Source organism: Bison bison, unplaced genomic scaffold (assembly GCF_000754665.1).
Source record: "Bison bison bison isolate TAMUID 2011002044 unplaced genomic scaffold, Bison_UMD1.0 scf7180017864158, whole genome shotgun sequence".
Lineage (NCBI taxonomy): Eukaryota > Metazoa > Chordata > Mammalia > Artiodactyla > Bovidae > Bison > Bison bison.
Window position 1 is genome coordinate 1,428,043 of NW_011494730.1, and position 20,081 is coordinate 1,448,123.

The window sequence follows — 20,081 nt, forward strand, 5'->3', positions numbered from 1 at the left end:
TGGGGCCCAGGGAAGCAAAATGACTTGACCAAGGTCACACAGCAAGAGCACAGCAGAGCCAGGAATCTAAATGCAGGTTTTTCCACTCTAGAGCTTATGCTCTTTTTCTTCTACTTTGCTGCCTTCCAACCACAGGTGATCTTTTAGAGGACCAAAGCCAGCTTTTTTTGCCCTGAACCAGAATGAACAGCTTGTTATTTGAGGGATTCTGATTATAGGGGAGGAAGAAGCTTTTCTGAGTGTTTTTTGTATTTTCCGAGCTAGTTAGTTAAACAGAGTGCTGTGGGTTCATTGAGCTAGTCTTTCGTATCCCTGGTGAGCCTGGTGCTTAAAAACAACACCCTAAGGAACACATTGAGTATAAAGGTAAAGAGGTGGTACTTGGTAGGAGTGGCTGTGATGGGAATTAGATTGTACCAGTTCCATTTTAGAAAAGTTTGGAGCTTTTACCATGAAAGAACCAAGATCCATGTGTGTTCAAACTGAACGAACATGCAGGCAATACATGACAGTCAGATTTGTTGTGTGTTTTAATTTATCAGAGCTCTTCTAGATCAGTTTTTTAAAAAGCACAATGTCCTAATAGCAAAAGTGAATAATAGACATAAACAGAGTATCATAAATAAGAAATTAAAATGATTTATCACATTAAAAAATGTTCATTCTCATTACTGACCAAAGAGCTGCGAAGTAAAATGAGAAATCCTTTTTAACCTATCATGTTGATGAAGATCAAAGTAGAAATATCTAGTGCTGCCAAGGGGTGATGTGGTTGCTCTCCTGTTGTGCTGGAGAGTTTGAATAGAGACCTTTTTGGCATAAATTAGGATCCTAAAAAAGTTCATGTTCTTTGACTTAGTAATTCCCCTTTTAGGAATTTACCTCAAGGACATATTTAAATGGTTGTGAATGAGAGCATTCATCCACACTCATTTATTCTGTGTTGGAAAACATTACTGCTACCTGCCCCACAATGGGAGTATGGTGAAATTATGGCCTGTCCACATGGTGAAATAATTATCTGACTTAAAAATTCACATTTTAAAAGAACGAGTACATGGAAAATGATCCTGATGTTAAGCATGAAAAAACATGATACACAATTGCATATTCATGTTCAAAATTAGTGTCAGTTTTGTGAAAAGAAAGATATTTTTGTATAACAGAAAGTCTGAAGTGAGATATATATATATATATATTTGAGTAGTGGAATTATTATCTCTCTCTTTTTTTTTTTGACAGTGTAAACCCTAGCTTTATTGGCCCAATTTTTCACAGTGAAGCCTCAAAGAACCAAAGGTCCAGCTAATGGTGAGGGAGAGTAGTGTCCTGAGCCTTGCAGAGTCAAGGGTTTGCAGGATACCCTCAGCCCAACACATGTTCGCTGCCCTGGCACCTGGGAGAAAAGAGGGATGTGGCTCTCTGCAGGAGAGGTGGGGGTGTGGATACAGGGTCATGTAGTACAAGGCCCAGGGTCTGTTCTCCACAGTGGGCGATAGAAGGATCACATAAAGTTCTTTATTACAGACCTATGAAAAATGAGAGAATTATATATTTTATTTTCACTTGTTTGGGTTTCTTTTCCCTTCTTTGTCTTTTCACAAAACAGCAGCAGGAAAGGAAAATGCAGGAGGCAAATGAGCCAGACACCAGTGTTCAGATCAGAAGGGAACAGGGAGACAGGACTAAACCGTTATTGCAGGCTGGCCCCAGGGCTCTGTCCCAGCATCCTTAGCGCAGGGCCAAAAGCCCTGGAGGGAGCAGACAGAGGTGGGGTTGGGAGGCAGGGGGGAGACGACTCTTTCAGCTGGGCAGCAGCCCTGTCCCTCAGGTGGCCACCCTGGCCTCCTTGTTTGGAGGCTTAGTCTCCAAAGCTTGGGGCTGGACAGAGGGAGGAGGTGGGAAGGGCCAGCAAAGAAAGGCTGTGAGTTTTATCAGGGTTCCCCTGGGACCATGGGGCCCAGGTGGGCAGGGGCAGTCAGGATGCTTCCTGCTTGTCAGCCGGTCAGCTTCTTCAGGAAGGTCTCCAGCTCGTCCTCATCATTTGATGTCCACGAACTTGTCCACCACATCCCCGTTCTTCCTGGCCAGCACAGTGGGCACGGTGTCAGCCCACCGTGTTAGCCTACCCTACAGTGAGGTCTGTGTGGTCATCAGTATCCACCTAGGCCATCACCTCCTTCCCCTGCTGCTTGGTCACCATTTTCTCTAATCTTGGCCCCCGGATCTTGCAGGGACCACAACACGGTGCATGGAAATCCACAACCACTGGTGTCTCCGTGTTGACAACTTGGTCTTGAAAGTCAGGTTCATCCTGGATGTTAGAGTTTGCACAGACACTGGTGGTGTCTATCGGCCAGGAGTAGCCGGGTGTTACTGTCAGGTTACTAGGACTGTACTCTTGGGGTCTACAGTGCCCTGGAGGCGAGGGCTGCCCACCCACCCTCAGTGGGCTTCCCGGAGATGACAGAGGTCAGGGACCTCCATAGGAGAAGCTGCTGAGCCATCTCCTTGCAGCGAGAGTGAAGGGATGCACAGCATAGCCCTCCCCACTGGTTATTACTCTTTATATTGATTCTTTTCTGTGTTTTCCAGGGTACATGTTAACTCTTTTTATAAGGCAGGGGTAGACCCTATTTGAAAAAGCAACAATAAAACAATAGGAGCAAAGTCCTGTTGTTGGTAGCCTGAATCAGTATTTATCTGCTTATGAATTTGTTTGGTTTTTACTTGATAAAATACATGCCTGATGGTTTGTTGTTGTCTTTAGTTCATGGATTATAGAAATTATTCTTGAAAAACTAACCAAAAGAAAGCAGCTCTGCAGTTACTCATCCCTGTTCCTGTTTATCACTTAGCAGTTTTTCGTCTCTGGGAGAACCCCAGGTGTACATTGACTTATGTATAATGGGCTTCTTTTTTGTTTCATTTTTGGGTTCAGTGCCAGAACCCACTGCTAGGAAGCAGTGATAACACTTCGATAAAAGATGCTCTGTGTTTTCCTCGTGAGCCATTGAATCACTATTTTTCTAATGTTATTGTTAAATGGCTTAAAATAGCATTTTGGACGAGGGGATTATCAATATCTGGAGACAAATGTGAAGTGACCCCAAGAATTTGGAAAGTCCTGCGATCGGTTGTCAGCTTCTTGAGAGCTGAGATTTTGCCTTTATTGCTTATGCCAGCTATTCCTAGCAAGTACCAAGGGCTTGGCATATAGTAGATGCACCATAAAAATATTTGTTGACTGAATAATAAATTAGCAATAAGGGAATTGTCCCTTGAAAATTAAACATTAAAATCATTAAACATTAAAATCAAAGTCTATCATTGGAGAGTGAAAGTTTAGAATGAACACAATCAGAGCAGAGATATGGGAAGACATTTTAAGGAGACGTAATGCCTTTGAGAACAGCATGATCTGATTAAGATATTGATAAATAGTGTGAGTGAGTGATAGTTGCTTAGTTGTGTCTGACTCTTTGCAACCCCATGGACTATAGCCTGCCAGGCTCTTTTGTGTGGAATTGTCCAAGCAAGAACACTGGAGTTGGTTGCCATTTCCGTCTCCAGGGGATCTTTCCCACACAGGGATCGAACATGGGTCTCCTGCATTGCAGGCAGAGTCTTTACCATCTGAGTCACCATTCTTTACCATCTGAGCTAAGCCTACTATTAAGAGACATTTCTAAATATAAAGACAGGTCAACTTAAAAAGTATCAGCAGATGCATACTTGACTTTATCTTATAATCTATAGGCAATACATTAGAGTTTGTAATGAATCCATACACCTTTTCCAAAGGAATACCTGAGACAGAAGTAGCGGTACAGTATAAATGACAGTCATCAATCAGATGAAATAATTTAACTGAAGCTTCTCTCTCTCAAAGAGATGGGAACTGGCCAAGTGGTCAGAATAGAAATACAATGTGCTTTTAACTTTGTGTGAAAAATAATGTTCAGTTTCATGTTGCTGTTTTTGCCAAATAAATCTTCTACTTCAAATTACTGCCCGAATGCTTTATTAAAACTCTGCTTCTGGCCTTTGTTTTGGAATCTGTTACTTTTGTTGCCACCTCCTGATTGCTGTCCTCTGAAGCTTCTATTTTCCCCTTGTCCCCTGACACCTCGGTTGCCCTCGCGATGTTCCCTGAAGCCTCTGTTGCCTTCTCATTGTCCTTGGAAGTTGCAGTATCCTTCTCTTGGTGCTTCTAGCTCTGGTTGCTCCGTGGCCACCGGAAACGGCCAGTGTCATGAGTCTTGCCACTCTTCTGTACTTCTGTTACTGGTGCAGTAGGGATATCAAAGCAAACACCCTGCTTTCCTTTGAGAAGGACGGTTCCCTTCACTTTGAAATCAGTATCCTCACCCAGTTGCTCTTTAAGTTCTTTCCAAGCATACCTAATGTTTGGCATTTCAATTCACAAACATGTTAACCTTTTAACATATATAATAACAATTCAAAAATATGTTAACATTTAAAGGGCCAGAACCAGCCTTGGAAAGCTAAACCAAGATGAGTCATTGAAGCTAATGTATACCTGAAGCTAACAATTGGCTGTGAAAATGTTTACTATGGTTCCCTTGCTTCTGGGAAATAGACTACAGAGTTAGTAAGTATTTAGAGTACAGAGAAAAAAGATTCAATTCAGAACCAGTTTTTTAGAACTTACAAGGATTATGGTCCTGGATGAAGCATGAGGTTAATAAAGATGAGTATGATGTGGTTCTTGCCCTGGAAGAACTCCTCATTTAACGAGGGAGATAGATGTGTAAATACTATGATGTGGTGAGTGAAAAGATGGAGGGGTGCAGTGCCCAGAGTTCTGCTCCAACCAGAGACGCGTTCAGCTTAGAGAAGAATGGGGAGGACTAAAGCGTTCTCTCCAGGGAAGCTGATGCCTGACAGAATGCTGAAGGTTGAATTTGAAGGCGATTCCCAGGCAATGGGATTGAAAGAGCAAAAGCACAAAATTATGAAACAGCTTGGTAAATAAAGGAAACTCTCTATGCAGATTAGTGCTGCTGAAATAAAAAGAGCAAAGCTGGAATGGTGACTTCTGAAGAGGTAGATGGTGGCCAGGTAATGAAGGATCTTATATACCATAGAAAGCAGCTTTGATTTTAATTGTTTAAGGTAGGTGGTCTACAAATTTTCTTGATTATGCACTCATATCCATAAAAAAGTTGAGGATGTGCTCCAATTTTTGTTTATACATTATAAACAAGCACCATTGTGCTGAAGTCTTATGTTTATAAGAGATTCCAAAAGCAAAACCTTAATAAGATCAACTAAAAACAAGTATTAATAGTTTTAATATTTTCTTTTCATAACTCCATAATTTGTCTTGTGTACCTCTGGTAAGCAAAAACCCTACTTTGGAGAACATTGCCTTAGAAAATTGGGAGCTATTAAAACTTTGAGCAGAAGAGTGATACTGGTACATTCCTGGAACATTTTTGCTAAAATATAGAAAATGGTAATGGTGCGGGTGGGAGAAAGATGGCAAGGGGAGGGAGATGAGGGCCAGAGGTAAGGGTATCTGTTAGGAAGCTAGTAAAATAGTCCAGGAGAAAACTGTCTGTCTTCAAGGAACCTCTCTCTCACTGAAAAGAGCAGTTTTACTCAATATAAATCAGTAGATACTGGGCTAAATAGGTAAAATTTAGGAGTTCTGTAATGAGAGATTAGAGGTATTTTTTAACTGAGGTATAATACCATTATTTAATTCCAGAACATTTTATCTCCTAAAAGAAGCCTCATACCTGTTAGCAGTCATTCCCTGTTTCTCCCTTCTCTAGCTTCTGGAAGCCACTAATCTACGTTCCGACTTTAGGAGTCTGCCTTTTCTGGACATTTAATATAATTGGATTCATACAGTAAGTGGCCTTTTATGTCTAGCTTCTTTCACTTAGGGCCATGTTTTCAAGATTCATGTTGTAACATGTTTCGGTACCACTTTCCTTTTCATGGCTGAATAATATTTCAGGTATAGATTTTGTTTTATATAGTAGAGTTGCTGAATCATATGGTAACCGTTTAACTTTTTTTGTTTACTACGGCAGCTGCATCGTTTTACATTTCCACCAGCAGCGTATGAGGGTTCCAGAACGTTCCTCCATGTCCTCACCAACACTTGTTATTCTCTGTTTTTTTGTTTGTCGTAGGGGAGGTTGTAGAAGGTGAGAAAAATCAGGGAAGGCTTTGTGAAGGAAATGGAACTTGGCTTGGGCCTAATACGTATCCGGTTTGCCAACAGACAGACCGACGCAGTAGCAAACAAGGGCTAGTCAAACAACCAGATGGGTGCAGATCATTTATTTGTTTTATTTTTTTATGACTGCTTATTCATTTCACAAATATTTATTGAGCCAAGCATTGTTCTTTGTGAGGGATCTCTGGCCGGGTTCCTGGCTTCGTCTTTCCCAGCCAGGGAAGCTTTCTGAGCGAGCACACCACATTTATTGTCTCTGTTTTCCCGCCTCTGTCCTCTTCTGAACCAGTGAGGTCTGGCTTCTGCCTAAAGCCTGGCCTTTACCGAGCTAACCATGGCCTCCCTAGTTGGACACCGTTACTTTTTACTCAACGCCCCTGCTGCGTTTGGCACCTTTGGCTGCTTTCTGGATGCCCTCTCCTCAGTTGCTTTTAGTTACAACCATGCTTTTCTTTGTTCTCCTTTCAGCTGATGGATCGCACTTTCTAATTATTCTTCCCTCAGTCTCTTCTCAGCTTGTCCCTTAAATGTTTTGCTCTTCAGAGTTCTGTTTCTACTCTTTCTTGTGTGCCCACCCTGGGCAATCTCATTTTTTCCCTTAGTTGTAACCTGTATGCTCACTGCTCCCAAATCTATATGTGTTCATTCCCTTCTCTGCTGGATCACAGACCATGTAGCCACCTGTACGTCACATATCTCCAACTTAATGTATCAAGACTGAACTCATCATCTTTTACCCCACTTCCTCCTTTATTCCCTGTAGCAGTACAAAGACCGTGTATGCCATGAGGCTCCTCTGTCTGAGATTTTCCTGGCAAGAATGCTGGAGTTGATTGCCATTTCCTCCTCCAGGGTATCTTCCCCACCCAGGGATCACATCCATGTCTCTTGCATCTCCTGCCTTGCAGGTGGATTCTTTACCACTGAGCCACCAGGGAAGCCCCCAGTGCAAAGACCATCTCAACTCATTCTCTGAGGTATATAAGTCCCTGAGTCATTCTATACTCCCTTTTCTCCTCCACTTTCATCTCGCTATTTGCAGAGTGCCGTCTCATGTTTCCACGTAGAGTGCTCTATTCCTCTGCCTGTGCCGTTACCATTCTGCCTGATGTGTTCTGATTCAGGTAAACATAAACTCTTCTCTGGTGCTTTTCCTGAAGCCTCTGATTTGAACTTTTCCTTTAATCTTCTCATATTATCTATACATTGCTTTGTTATTATGCCATATTGCACTGTGTGGTTTTAGGCTTTGAGAGGAGAGGTTCAGAGTAGGTCTTGCCCTTGAGTGTGGTTCTTACTCCTAAAGGCCTTTCTAGTGCCTGCTGATGTGTGTTGTTAGTGTGATTTCTTCACTTTGGCAGAGCCGGAGTTCTAGAATGCTCCTTATTCCTACCCCAGCACTGCTTGACTTCTAGTGTTTCTGTTTCCTTCTCATCGCTGTAGCATTTAGTATATCCAAACCTTTGTGAGCCTTTATGTCCCAGCCCTCAGCCTTTTGGGATTTCCCTGTTTTCACAGCTTCTTGTCCAGTGTCCCGCCACTCAGGTTCTAGCCACACTCAGAGCTCTGCCACTTGGCCTTGATGTTACTCTGTACTGTTTGGGTCCCAGGTTTCTGTACTGTGGATGAGAAACTGTTCCTTAAAAGAGAACTGGGCAACTTTGGGGCTCACTTCAAGTTTCCCTTCTCCCAGGGATTGTAACCTTACACTCTTATCTCCTGATGGAAAGCAGTTGTCTTAAGTATTCTGTCCAGTTTTATAGTTATTTGTATAGATGATGAGTCTTGTACCAGCATACTCCATCATAGCTGGGAGCGGAAGTCTACTATACTTACTTATGTGTCTACTTCATGAAGTTGTCTTACTTATAATTACTTACTTGACATATAGCATGTAGTGAGTGAGTGAGTGAAGTCGCTCAGTCGTGTCCGACTCTTTGCGACCCCATAGACTATAGCCTACCAGGCTCCTCCGTCCATGGGATTTTCCAGGCAAGAGTACTGGAGTGGGTTGCCATTTCCTTCTCCAATAGTATGTAGTAGGTAGCAATAAAGGTTTGTTGGGTTAACCTAAAGATAATGTATGAGATAGGACCACTTTGGAATATATACGATAAGGAGAATCAGTCTTTCCTATGCTGTTTTTTCAGTCTTGGTCCATTAAGTGGACACTTCACTTCCCAGGAAGATTATTTTTGTTCTTTTTCCCCCAACCCCTTCTGATTCTCTCCAGGAATGGAAAAGTGATTTTTCTGATTAGTGATACTGGAAAAGAATTCTGTGGTAGGCAATGGCTAGTCTTGAGAATTTCCATGTGTTCTCTCCCTGCCATGCTCTAACTGGTCTGCCCATGGCAGGGCAGCCTATGTTTGTCCAGTTGATAAGTTTTAATTCAGTATAGGAAATTATTAGGAAATGCATTTGTGATTGTACATCTAAGCTATGTTTTCCAGGCACCTTATCCCTTATAAAGATATTTTGGTCTCCATGTACCTCTAACTGCCATGTTTTATTTTTTCAATTAGTCCTAAACTCTGGGTGGGAGAGATTAATTCTGACCCTCACCCCCACAGAGGCTGCAGATGGGACTCGGGCAGTGTCTGGCTTAGCGAGAGGCCTTCCCCCGCCGGCTGGCTGCGTCCCCATTTTGCCCTCATACCTGCTTGCATTTGCCCTTGGCGGACAGAAGGCACCTGAGCTCACTTCCTCCTCTGCCCCCACGTGTTCGTTGCACTGTGCTTTGAGAGCTGTAGCCCCTGGTGTGCCAGTCAGACCAAGTGGTGTCTTTTTCCTTTAAGAGAATGATATATTTCTCTTTTTTATATTAGAGAAAAGCATTTTCAGGAAACTTTTTAGGTGGCATATTGCTGCTCTTCTTGTATCTACTGGGCACCTAATTTAAGGTGAATGACTAAGGGACTATATACCTCATAGCAGTGAGCCTTCAGCAGCAACTTTTTCCTGCCAAACTGTCCTATATTCTTAACTACATTGCAGTACAGGAAGGTAATAAATTATTAATCCTAAATCTGTCTCCTCAGATTGTGATAATGACTTGAGTACACGACAGCTGGGGGAAGGTAGGGTTTTCTGGCTGTTAACATAAACCATACAAGCTCTTTGATTCTAAAATTCATCTAGCATTGAACAAGGCTGTGGCGTCTTCTTACATCACAATTTAATTGACCTAAGTAAGACCAGTCAGAAATATCTTAAGTTAGCCTCTCTCCCCATGAAATGAAGTAATTGTCTCTTGCTTAAATACTCTCCAGTAAAAGATAATCATCTTTTTTGTCTTTTTACCCTTTTATTTTGTATTGGGGTATAGCCATTTAACAATGCTGTGAGAGTTTCAGGTGAACGAAAGATAATCATCTTAAGTCCTTCTCTCTCACTGGGAAAACTATAATTCTGGTGGGTTCTATTTGCGTTTTATGCAGACACAAACTTATTTCCTAACTTGTGTGACAAAGAGGGTTAAGAAAGTAGTGTAATTAGGCAGTAAATCCAATTCAATTTAAAAACTGTTTTAAATTGACTCTCCTAGAAATTCCTCAGGGAGAAAATAGTAAAATAGTGGAGGAATTTATAAAAACAGGATAACAAATACAGGACCAAAATATGGTCTTTTGGCTTATTTTGGAGGTTGTATAAAAGTCCTACTAATTGGAACAGCTTGCAATTCAAGGCATTGTGTGGAATGAGCAGAAATGTGATCAAGACTGTGTGTGTGGTTACTCTTTGGACATCTATGCTTCGGTGAGTAGTGTTAACTAAAAAAGATGCACAGTTTGAGAGTTGTGAATTGTTTTATTTGGGGCAAAATGAAGACTGCAGCCTGGGAGGAAGCACCTCAGATAGGTCTGAGAGATTGCTCCAAAGAGGCATTGAGGGGAGAATCAATAATATATAAGATTTTGGTGAAGTGGGAGTTCAATGCAATCATGCACTTAATTTACAAAAGGTTTTCTGCTGCTCAGGAGGAGCTTATGTCACCATGAAGGGTGCTTTTCTAGATATGAAGAGATGGAAGGATTGGGATCATAAATCAGTTCCTGAAAATATCTAATTATCTAAAGACCTGTTCCACCAGTTTTTCCCTGGAGCAGAGTGCTTCAGTCTCTACCCTGAATTCCTCTCAGGGGTTGCTGAAAGTCAACTGCTACAACAGCAACAGGATTCATTCTCCACAGAGGTAGATGGCACATGCCGCTGTTCAGTCTCTGGCACATGCTCTTGGCAAGTGCCAGTTGTGGTTGACAGTAGTACTGAAGGGTTTGGGTTGAAATGCCCAGCTGTTGGTTTGAGGGCCTACCTTTTGAACTTTCTTTCTGATCCTCCATCCAGGAACTGCCTTGAGAAAAGTCAGCCCATATTGTTAAGATCTTTTAGCCACTTTTGATTCCAGATAGTGCTGGATATGTTTTAGAGAGAAGTTATAAGAATTGGTCTTGACCACCTACCTAGTTCATCAGCTGAGCAAGAAACAGGAGGCAGAGTGGTCAAGACCCTGGAGCATGGACTTGGGAGTCAGACAAGCCTGAATCTGAGCCCTGCTTCTATTATATACTGGGTGGTATTACTGAAATTCATCTTTCATCAGGTTCTTCATCTACAAAACAAGAATGACAGTACCTCTGATACGGTTGTTATGAAGATTAACTGAAATGTTTATGCGAAGTGCTTAGCCTTCTCCGAGGTACATAAATAGCAATTTAGCAAATATTAGTCATTATGATATAATGACATAAAAAACCCTGACTAGTTGGATTCTTGTCTCATCCCGAGACGACCCAGTCGGCAGTGGATTTGAGGTCTCTGTTGGCTTCTTAAACCTCTAGTGGGACATCAGTCCCCACATTTTTTGAAGTATACTGTAGGCAGCTGGCCTTTCTGCATTGTCAGGAAAAGTAGGCCTCCATTCAGGTCTGAGGTTGGTTGAAGCCCATGACAAAGTGAACTCCGTTTGTATTTCCTGTAACATACCCCTGAGGAGCAAGACTGGCTACTTGTTTGGTCCTTCAGTCAGGGATCCTTCTCCTCTGGAAGAGGGCTCTGCTCTGCTGGCCCTCAGCCCTGGTTCACTTCCCCCAACACTGATGATCTGCCCATGTTTGGCAGACTCTTGTCCTAGGCCAGGTTGGTTCTTATAGTCAGGGCAGTGTTTTGCCTGGGGCTACTCCAATAGCATTTTTGGATTTTATGTCAGAAGTAGCTTGCAGAGTTAGTTCCTTCCTTCAAAATGTATTTATTGGGTGCCTGCCATCCTAGACATTAGAAATGCAGTGGTGAGGAAGGCAGACATGGTCTCTACCCTCTTGGAGTTTGCAGCCTAGTGATTCTTTGGCCATTACTAGGGAAAAGAAATTCTCTTCGACAGGGGTGATGTTACTGCTATCAAGGTTCCCTTCAAAGAGGCAGAGGTCTCCCTAGGGTCTCAAGGTAATTCAATGACAAGAGAGACCCAGTTTTACTTGCAGAATCCTAAGAGACTAGAGAATGTGATGTCTCAGGCTGGTCTTAGTAGAGGAACCTTCTGCTGAGAATTATGTAGGTAAAGCCCCTGTCTATTAATACAGTATATCCAGCTTTCCTTTCAACCCAGCCCACTCTCTCCACCATTAATAACCCACATCCCTGAATAAGCAGTGAGGGTAGTTATCTGGAGATTAGGAAAAAGTGTGACAGCTGCAGCCCTTGCTCCGATTTGGAAGTGTATGTGTGTCTTCTGGTGATGTCATGGGTATTAGATATACCCAGCCAGTCAGCTCTTGAAAATCCTTTTTGCATCAGGTCTGTTACTAGGCTATCAGGTAAACAGTCCCTGTGCAAGGAAAGCACCACATTTTATTAATCCTAAACTTGTCTGGTCAGTCACAAAAGAAAACTATAAAATACCCAGGGATGATAAGAAATTATGAATGTCCCTGAATAATGAATTAACAGGCCTTGTTCTAGCAGAAACAGAAGCAGAGAGGAATGCTGGCCAAGGCCTATCCAACTCCACCAGCTGCAGACTCTGCCCCTAAAGATGGATGCCTGATGTGGCTCATCCCATTTCCTATTTTAACACTCTCCTGGCAAATGACAGGAGTTTAGGAATGCTTTCTTTCTTCCAACTGGCTTAACGTTATACTTTGATTCAGATCCAGCAGCAATTTAAAATAAATGCTTATGGATTCTCTCACTTTTAGGTAATAAGGGGAATTACCAGTCCTGGAAGATGAGGAGCTTATACTGATTGGGTTTTACTTCTGTACTCTAATTTCAGATTTAGGCTTAAAACTTTGAAGGGACAGCCATTCTGCCTATAAAGAAAGAACTCTGTTTCTTCTTCTTCTTTTTTTTTGATACAATTCAGTGCTTATTGTCCTTAACTGAGGGCAACCTGAGTCAGCTGGAAGCTTATGGAAGTTGGCCTGGTAGAATGAATGAGTGTTAATCAGAATAAATGAAGCAACCTTGTAGAGAGATGCTGAAGAGCCAGGTTCCACTTCAGAAAGTTGCATCCTGCTGGGTCAGTCTGTGGCTTTTGGCCTGAAGCAAAATAGCCCCCTGTGCTGAAGCACCACCAAGCTGCTCTTCTAGCCGTGCATTCCCCTTCATCAGTCTCTGTAGCTGCTTGGTTTTTGTTTGATTTCTTTAGCTGTTTCTTTTTTTATTATAAAAGTCATGCATGCTTAATGTAGAAAGTTTAGGAAATTATTATTCCAGATAGAAATAACTACTACCTGTGAACCCCATCGTGAACCTCCAGATGTAGTATCAGGGATACCGCAGAGGAAGTTCTGTCTGTGAGGGCCTTGTTTGCCCTGCCCAGTCCCCACTTACTGGAGGCCCCCGTGGCCCCAGCCACCTCTGGACCTGACGGAGGGAGATTTTCTGCCCTTGTGGAGGCCCCGCCCCAGCCTGACAGAAGCTTCCGGCTCTTCCTTTCCTCCTTGGTTTTCAGAATTGCTCTTAGCTGTGCTCTCCAGAGTATGCTCATAAGCTGCACCCTGACGTTTCTCATGATGCACTTTTCAGATAATGGGGTGAGTTTTCATATTACCTCTTCTGTGAAAGGTTAAAGGGAGGGCTTGATCTCTTAAGTGCAGGTAGGTAGATCTAGAGCAGGCAGATTTGCCCAGGATAGTCATGGCAGAAGGAAAAGTTTTCTGGCCTTTTCATGGAGAGTTTCGCTGACAAGCATACCCTCCTTTCCTTCCCCAAGCTGTTTGATTGAGCTGTTTCGCCCCCACTCTTTCATATTTCATGTGGGGGTTGCTGCCTTGGCAGCATGGCTGCCTCTGTCATTAGGGAGGAAGAGGTAGAAGGGTGAAGGCCCTCCACAAACAGTGTGTTTTCAAGGGTTTTCTGTGTGTCTGTGGGGAGTGTGTGTATGTGAGAGAGAGAGCAAGAGGCCAAGGGGCATTTGGATATCTTTATTGCCTGCCTAGAATTAGTGTCACTTTGAAGCCACAGAGAAATATTGCCATTTTACAGATGAGCATAAGGAAAGGCTATTTCTCTGTGGCTAGGTAGAGTCTGTACTAGATACTTGGGTAGGGAGGAATGTTGACCATTTTGCCCAAATTTTTATTTCTCTCTGTTGAATGTGAGAATTACAATCAACTTGAAAATGGAAGTATAGGAGAAAAATACCTACACACACACACACACACACACACACACACACACGTTTTTATATATATGTATTTATGTGTGTATGTATGAAGGTATCATAAAAATGAAGTTATTGAGAGCCACACATCTGCAGTAAATAAAAACTAAACAATACCAAACAGTATCTGAATGTCAGTACTACATAATGTTACTGACTAACTAGATTACACTGTTCTAATATACTTTTCTAATATTTGTGATGTTTGGTGCTTTATGTATATTGTTATACGCTTACTGCATTTTTAATACTTCTCTGCTGCTGCTCCTGCTAAGTCGCTTCAGTTGTGTCTGACTCTGTGTGACCTCATAGACTGCCTCCTACCAGGCTCCTCTGTCCCTGGGATTCTCCAGGCAAGAACACTGAAGTGGGTTGCCATTTCCTTCTCCAATGCATGAAAGTGAAAAGTGAAAGTGAAGTAGCTCAGTCGCGTCTGACTCTTAGCGACCTCATGAACTGCAGCCTACCAGGCTCTTCCATCCATGGGATTTTCCAGGCAAGAGTACTGGAGTGGGGTGCCATTGCCTTCTCCGAATACTTCTCTAGGATGCTTAATTCAAATAATTAATGATCATTAATATCTAGATGGTAAGTATATACTATAGATACATATAATTCATGTCAACAAGCACTGTCCCTGGCTAAATAAAAGCCACTTGCCTGCCATTGGAGTGTTCACACTATGGAGGCGAAGATAGATGTAGAGACATAAAAAAGCATGGTAAATTCCAGGCTGTGTTGTGGGAGCACAATGAGTGGCGCAGGGAAGAGCTGAACCCTGCTCTATAGCGGGCTGGTGAGAGAAGTGATACTCTAACCCCTTTTAACTTCTCTCAGATTCATTTGACGTGGCTTTTACCCTACAGAGCTCCTTCACTTCTCTGTTGCAGAGGGAAAGGTAAAGGGAAGAATATGTACAGCTCTGTAAAGTCTAGAGAAGAAGAGCCCTAGGAAGATTATTTTTATTTCTGTACAGATACAGATAAGCTTTGGTTTAATTTAAATAAACTGGCTCTTAAAAATTCTAAGAATACTAACTACTCATACAGTTTTGCTTTCATTTACACACCGATGAGAAAGCATCTGTAGCTTTGCATTTTATTTGCTATAAGCAAAAAGTGGTTTGAGATATTTAAGAATCTGAAACTTGGTAGTATTGAGTCCTCGCATGTCCCAGTTCAGCCCACTGCAGTTTTTTTTTTTTTGATGAGACTTACATAATACTCCAAAAGGAGAGATTTTTTTAATAGATAAATTGACATGAAATTTTCCTCTATTGGCCATATCTGCTGAAGTAACACTACATGGTTTGCTATATTATTTTCTTATTTCTTCTCACGCTTACTGCTGTTTTATTTAATTTACATATCTCTGCTGCAGCCCTCTAAATGACCTTCTCTTTAGAAACAACAAAACCAGCCAGCAAAAAGAAAAAGGGAAAAAAAAGCAAAGCAAAGCAAAAAAAAAAAAAATCCCAAACCCACCAAAACCAAAAAAAACCTTCCCCTGAAACAAAACAGTGCTCTGATTCAAGGTTCATTGTGTGGGTTTCCAAAGAAGGTTGGTATGATTGTGAATGCAAATAATTTATCAGCCCTGCAGTCAGAGACAGCAATCGGCTGCAGGTTCTTAACGATAACATTTACAAGTGGGCTGTATAGAGAATTGCTTGATTCTTGGCATCATATCCTGCAGCTTTTCTCTTTGGGGAAAAAAGTCTTTCTTCTTAAGACCACTTTTATTCACAGGCCGAAGTTGTCTATTATCATTTGATACCTGTGCTTTTTGAATATGAAGACAGTGTTACACAGAGAGATGTGGGCTCCTTCCCGCTGTGGCTTGGAGGCGTGTTCTCCTTGCTGACAGCGTTCTCCAGAGTCTTTTAGTCATAAGGTGGTGGGAGAAAAAGCAAAGCAGGAGATTCTGAGTGTGTGATACGCAGCAGTGTAACCCCCAGTCACAGTTTCTCTTAAATACATGGTTTAATCATTTGCCTTCAATCTGCCTTTAAATATTATAAAGCTCCTGATGACTGGCTCTTTTCTAAGCAGGTGACTTTATGGTAGGAGAGCTATTTTCAGCTATACCAGCATTTTGATTCTTACTCTCACTTATGACTTGGTTGTGAAAATGGCTTTCAACTAAATCTTAACAGATACATCTTTTGAAACTTTATAGCAACCTGTCCAATTAATGCAAACTTTTGATTTATTAATGAGTATCAGGTAGAAACTAAAAGTGATAGAATTGTGGTGGACTGGTTTCCATTCATCTAGGTGACCAGAACTTAGATGTGTCCTTTTCTTTTTCTTTTCATCATTACTCAGGTGAAGGGAAATTGAATGGATCTAAATGTCATCGGTGATGGATGACTATTTGCCTAGTTGAACTGGGAAGCTATTTTCCACCGATGCTTTGTTCTGAAAGTTCCATGGTGAAAGCCTATCTTGCCTTTGAGTGAAGTGGAGTGGTCTGAAATAGATAACTCAGGGAACTGGAAATCGGTTGGTCCTTTCATGAGGAAAGATTGCTTTGTGATTTGAAAAGATTTTTCAGTTCGGTGTTAGGCAGGAAAGGCTGTATCCTAGCTGGTTATGTTAGATTCCATTATCTCTTTTTTAATCCATTTGGCTTTTCTTTAGTTTCTCATTTTGCACGTCTCTCATCATACCTGCCGTTCAGTGCTCTCCCCAATTTAATTCAAAAAGCTCTTTCTCATTTCTTAGTGAACTGAGAACCTTTGTTTTCTCTCCTATCCCTCCCTTCTTTTAGCTAAGGAAATGAAATAACATTAAGAGTCTGACTAAAACTTAAGTAATTCCATATTAGAACTGACATCTTTTGACAGATATTGTTAGTTAAGAAAATAACATAATTTTAAAAGTTTACCCAATTTTTAAATACATTTAAAGATAATTCTTTGAATGCCTACTATATGCCAAGCATTTTGCTCTGTCAACAAATACAGAAAACGCGCTACAGATACAGAGAATGTTCTGCAAGAGAATACGCTGGTCATAGCAAACACCCTCTTACAACAACACAAGAGATGACTGTACACCTAGACATCACCAGATGGTCAATACTGAAATCAGATTGTATTCTTTGTAGCCAAAGATAGAGAGGCTCTATACAGTCAGCAGAACAAGACCAGGAGCTGACTGTGGCTCAGATCATGAACTCCTTACTGCAAAATTCAGACTTAAATTGAAGAATATTGGGAAAACCACTAGGCCATTCAGGTATGATCTAAATTAAATCCCTTACAATTATACAGTGGAAGTGACAAATAGATTCAAGGGATTAGATCTGATAGAATGCCTGAAGAACTGTGGACAGAGGTTCCTAACGTACAGGAGGTGGTGATCAAAACCGTCCCCAAGAAAAAGAAATGCAAAAAGGCAAATGGTTGTCTGAGTAGGCCTTAAAAATAGCTCAGAAAAAAGAGAAGTTAAAGGAGAAAAGGAAAGATCTATGCATCTGAATGCAGAGTTCCAGAGAATAGCAAGGAGAGAGAAGAAAGCCTTTTTAAGTGAACAATACAAAGAAATGTAGGAAAACAATAGAATGGGAAAGGCTAGAGATCTCTTCAGGAAAATTAGAGATACAAAGGGAACATTTTATGCAAAGATGGGTACAATAAAGGACAGAAACGGTATGGACCTAACAGAAGCAGAAGATATTAAGAAGAGGCGGTAAGAATACACAGAAGAACTATACAAAAAAGATATTGATGACCCAGATAACCATGATGGTGTGATCACTCACCTAGAGCCAGGCATCATGGAGTATGAAGTCAAATGGGCCTCGGGAAGCATCACGAACAAGCTAGTGGAGGTGATGGAATTCCAGCTGAGCTGTTTCAAATCCTAAAAGATGCCGTTAAAGTTCTGCACTCAACATGCCAGCAAATTTGAAAAACTCAGCAGTGATCACAGGACTGGAAAGGTCAGTTTTCATTGCAATCCCAAAGAAAGGCAATGGTAAATAAAGAATGCTCAAACTACCGCACAATTGCACTCATCTCACACGCTAGTAAAGTAGTGCTCAAAATCCTTCAAACTAGGCTTCAACAGTATGTGAACAGAGAGCTTCCAGATGTACAAGCTGGATTTAGAAAAGGCGGAATAACCAGAGATCAAAATGCCAACATCCTTTGGATCATAGATAAAGCTAGAGAATTACAGAGGAACATCTATTTCTGCTTCATTGATTACAGTAAAGCCTTTGACTGTGGATCACAACACACTGTGGAAAATTCTTCAAGAGATGGGAATTACCAGACCACCTTACCGGCCTCCTGAGAAACCTGTATGCAGGTCAAGAAGCAACAATTAGAACTGGACATGGAGCAAGAGCTTGGTTCAAAATTGGGAAAGGAGTACATGTATTGTCACCCTGCTTGTTTAACTTAAATGCAGGGTACGTCATGTGAAATGCCCGACTGGATGAAGCACAAGCTGGAATCAGGATTGCAGGAGGAATATCAATAACTTCAGATATGCAGATGACATCACCCTTATGGAAGAAAGCAAAGAGGAATTAAAGAATCTCTTTATGAAGGTGAAAAATGAGAGCGAAAAAGCTGGCTTAAGAAACTAAGATCATGGCATTCAGTCCCATCACTTCATGGCAAATAGATGGGGAAACAATGGAAACAGTGACAGACTTTATTTTCCTGGGCCCCAAAATCACTGGGGACAGTGACTGCAGCCATGAAATTAAAAGACGCTTGTTCCTTGGAAGAAAAGCTATGACAAACCTAGACAGCATATTAAAAAGCAGACATTATTTGCCTCCAAAGGTCCATATAGTCAAAGCTATGGTTTTTCCAGTAGTCATGTACAGTGTGAGAGCTGGACAATAAAAAAGGCTGAGTGCCAAAGAATTGATGCCTTTGAACTGTGGTTCTGGGGAAGTCTCTTGAGAGTCCCTTGGACTGCAAGGAGATCATACCAGTCAATCCTAAAGGAAATCAGCCCTGAATGTTCATTGGAAGGACTGATGCTGAAGCTGAAACTTCAATACTTTGGCCACCTGATGGGAAGAGCCAGCTCATTGGACAAGACCGTGATGCTAGAAAAGATCGAGGGCAGGAGGAGAAGGGGACGACAGAGGATGAGATGGTGGGATGGCATCATTGACTCAATGGACATCAGTTAGAGTGGACTCCAGGAAGTGGTGAAGGATAGGGGAACCTGGTGTGCTGCTGTCCATGGGATCGCAGAGTCAGACATGACTGAGAGACTGGATAAGAAATACAGAGGTAAAGGCGAAAATCCTAGCTCTTCAAGACGGCAGAATGTTGAGGCGGACAAACGAATATGATCCAGTGAGAGAAATGCAATGGTAGTATGTAGGCTATGCAGAAGACAGAAATCTTCGGTGAAGATTTCTAGGAAGATTTTCTGGAAGAACTGGTGCCTGAGATGAAATGAAGTGTAATAACAAAAAAAGTAATGGCAACTGATCATTACTGAGCTTTAATTACATGCCAGGCATTGAGTTAAGTATTTTACATAGCTTATCTGCTTTTATATCTATTATAGCCATGTTAGCATTTTTGTTTTTTACACATGAAACCAAGAAACTTGACCCAAGTTGACACAGCTAGTAAGTTGACTGGTTTGGTATTAAAACTCAAGCAGTCTTATTTCAGAGACCAAAACCTTAAGAAGAATTGTGGGGTAGGGGTAAGACTATGGATTAGATGGTACAAGGGTATTGATCTTGATATGGGATTTTCTTCTGGTTATAGATTTTTTAACATAATTTTCTGAGGTTTCTGTGTGAACATCCAGCCTCACCTTGGAGACTGGATGTATTTTATTAAGCCAAGATTAAATGAGGGAGATTTTCATAATTCCTTTAGCCTGTAAAGTACAATAATAGGTGGGTTAAAAGAACATCTTTCCTCTCTTTTGCCTGTAAATTTTCCCTCTTCTAAGGAGATGTTATGGTACTGTTTTTCTCCTTAGCAGTTTGCCATGATCTGGTACCTTTGAGGCTTCTTTGTTGACAACCTTATAAAAGAGAATTTACTCTTCTAAGTATTCTTAACTAGAGAAGTGCTGAAAGGCTCGGGTTTTGTGATTGAGTCCTTGGAAGCTTGTTTTTCCTTCTAGCAGACTGTCTAGAGTTAATGTGAACAGTGGCTGAAAGGTAACTGGTGGGCAGCTAACTCCAAGGAGAGTTTGTTTT

At 41.5% G+C, this 20,081-nt stretch overlaps 1 protein-coding gene and 1 pseudogene across 2 annotated transcripts in view; one reads left to right on the plus strand and one right to left on the minus strand.

Annotated features, from left to right (window-relative positions):
• The window catches only part of KIAA0319L (KIAA0319-like ortholog), a 97,511-nt gene that overhangs the window by 4,673 nt on the left and 72,757 nt on the right, over positions 1-20,081 (plus strand). The window lies entirely within an intron of this gene.
• Positions 16-3,502, minus strand: LOC104989504 (annotated as a pseudogene).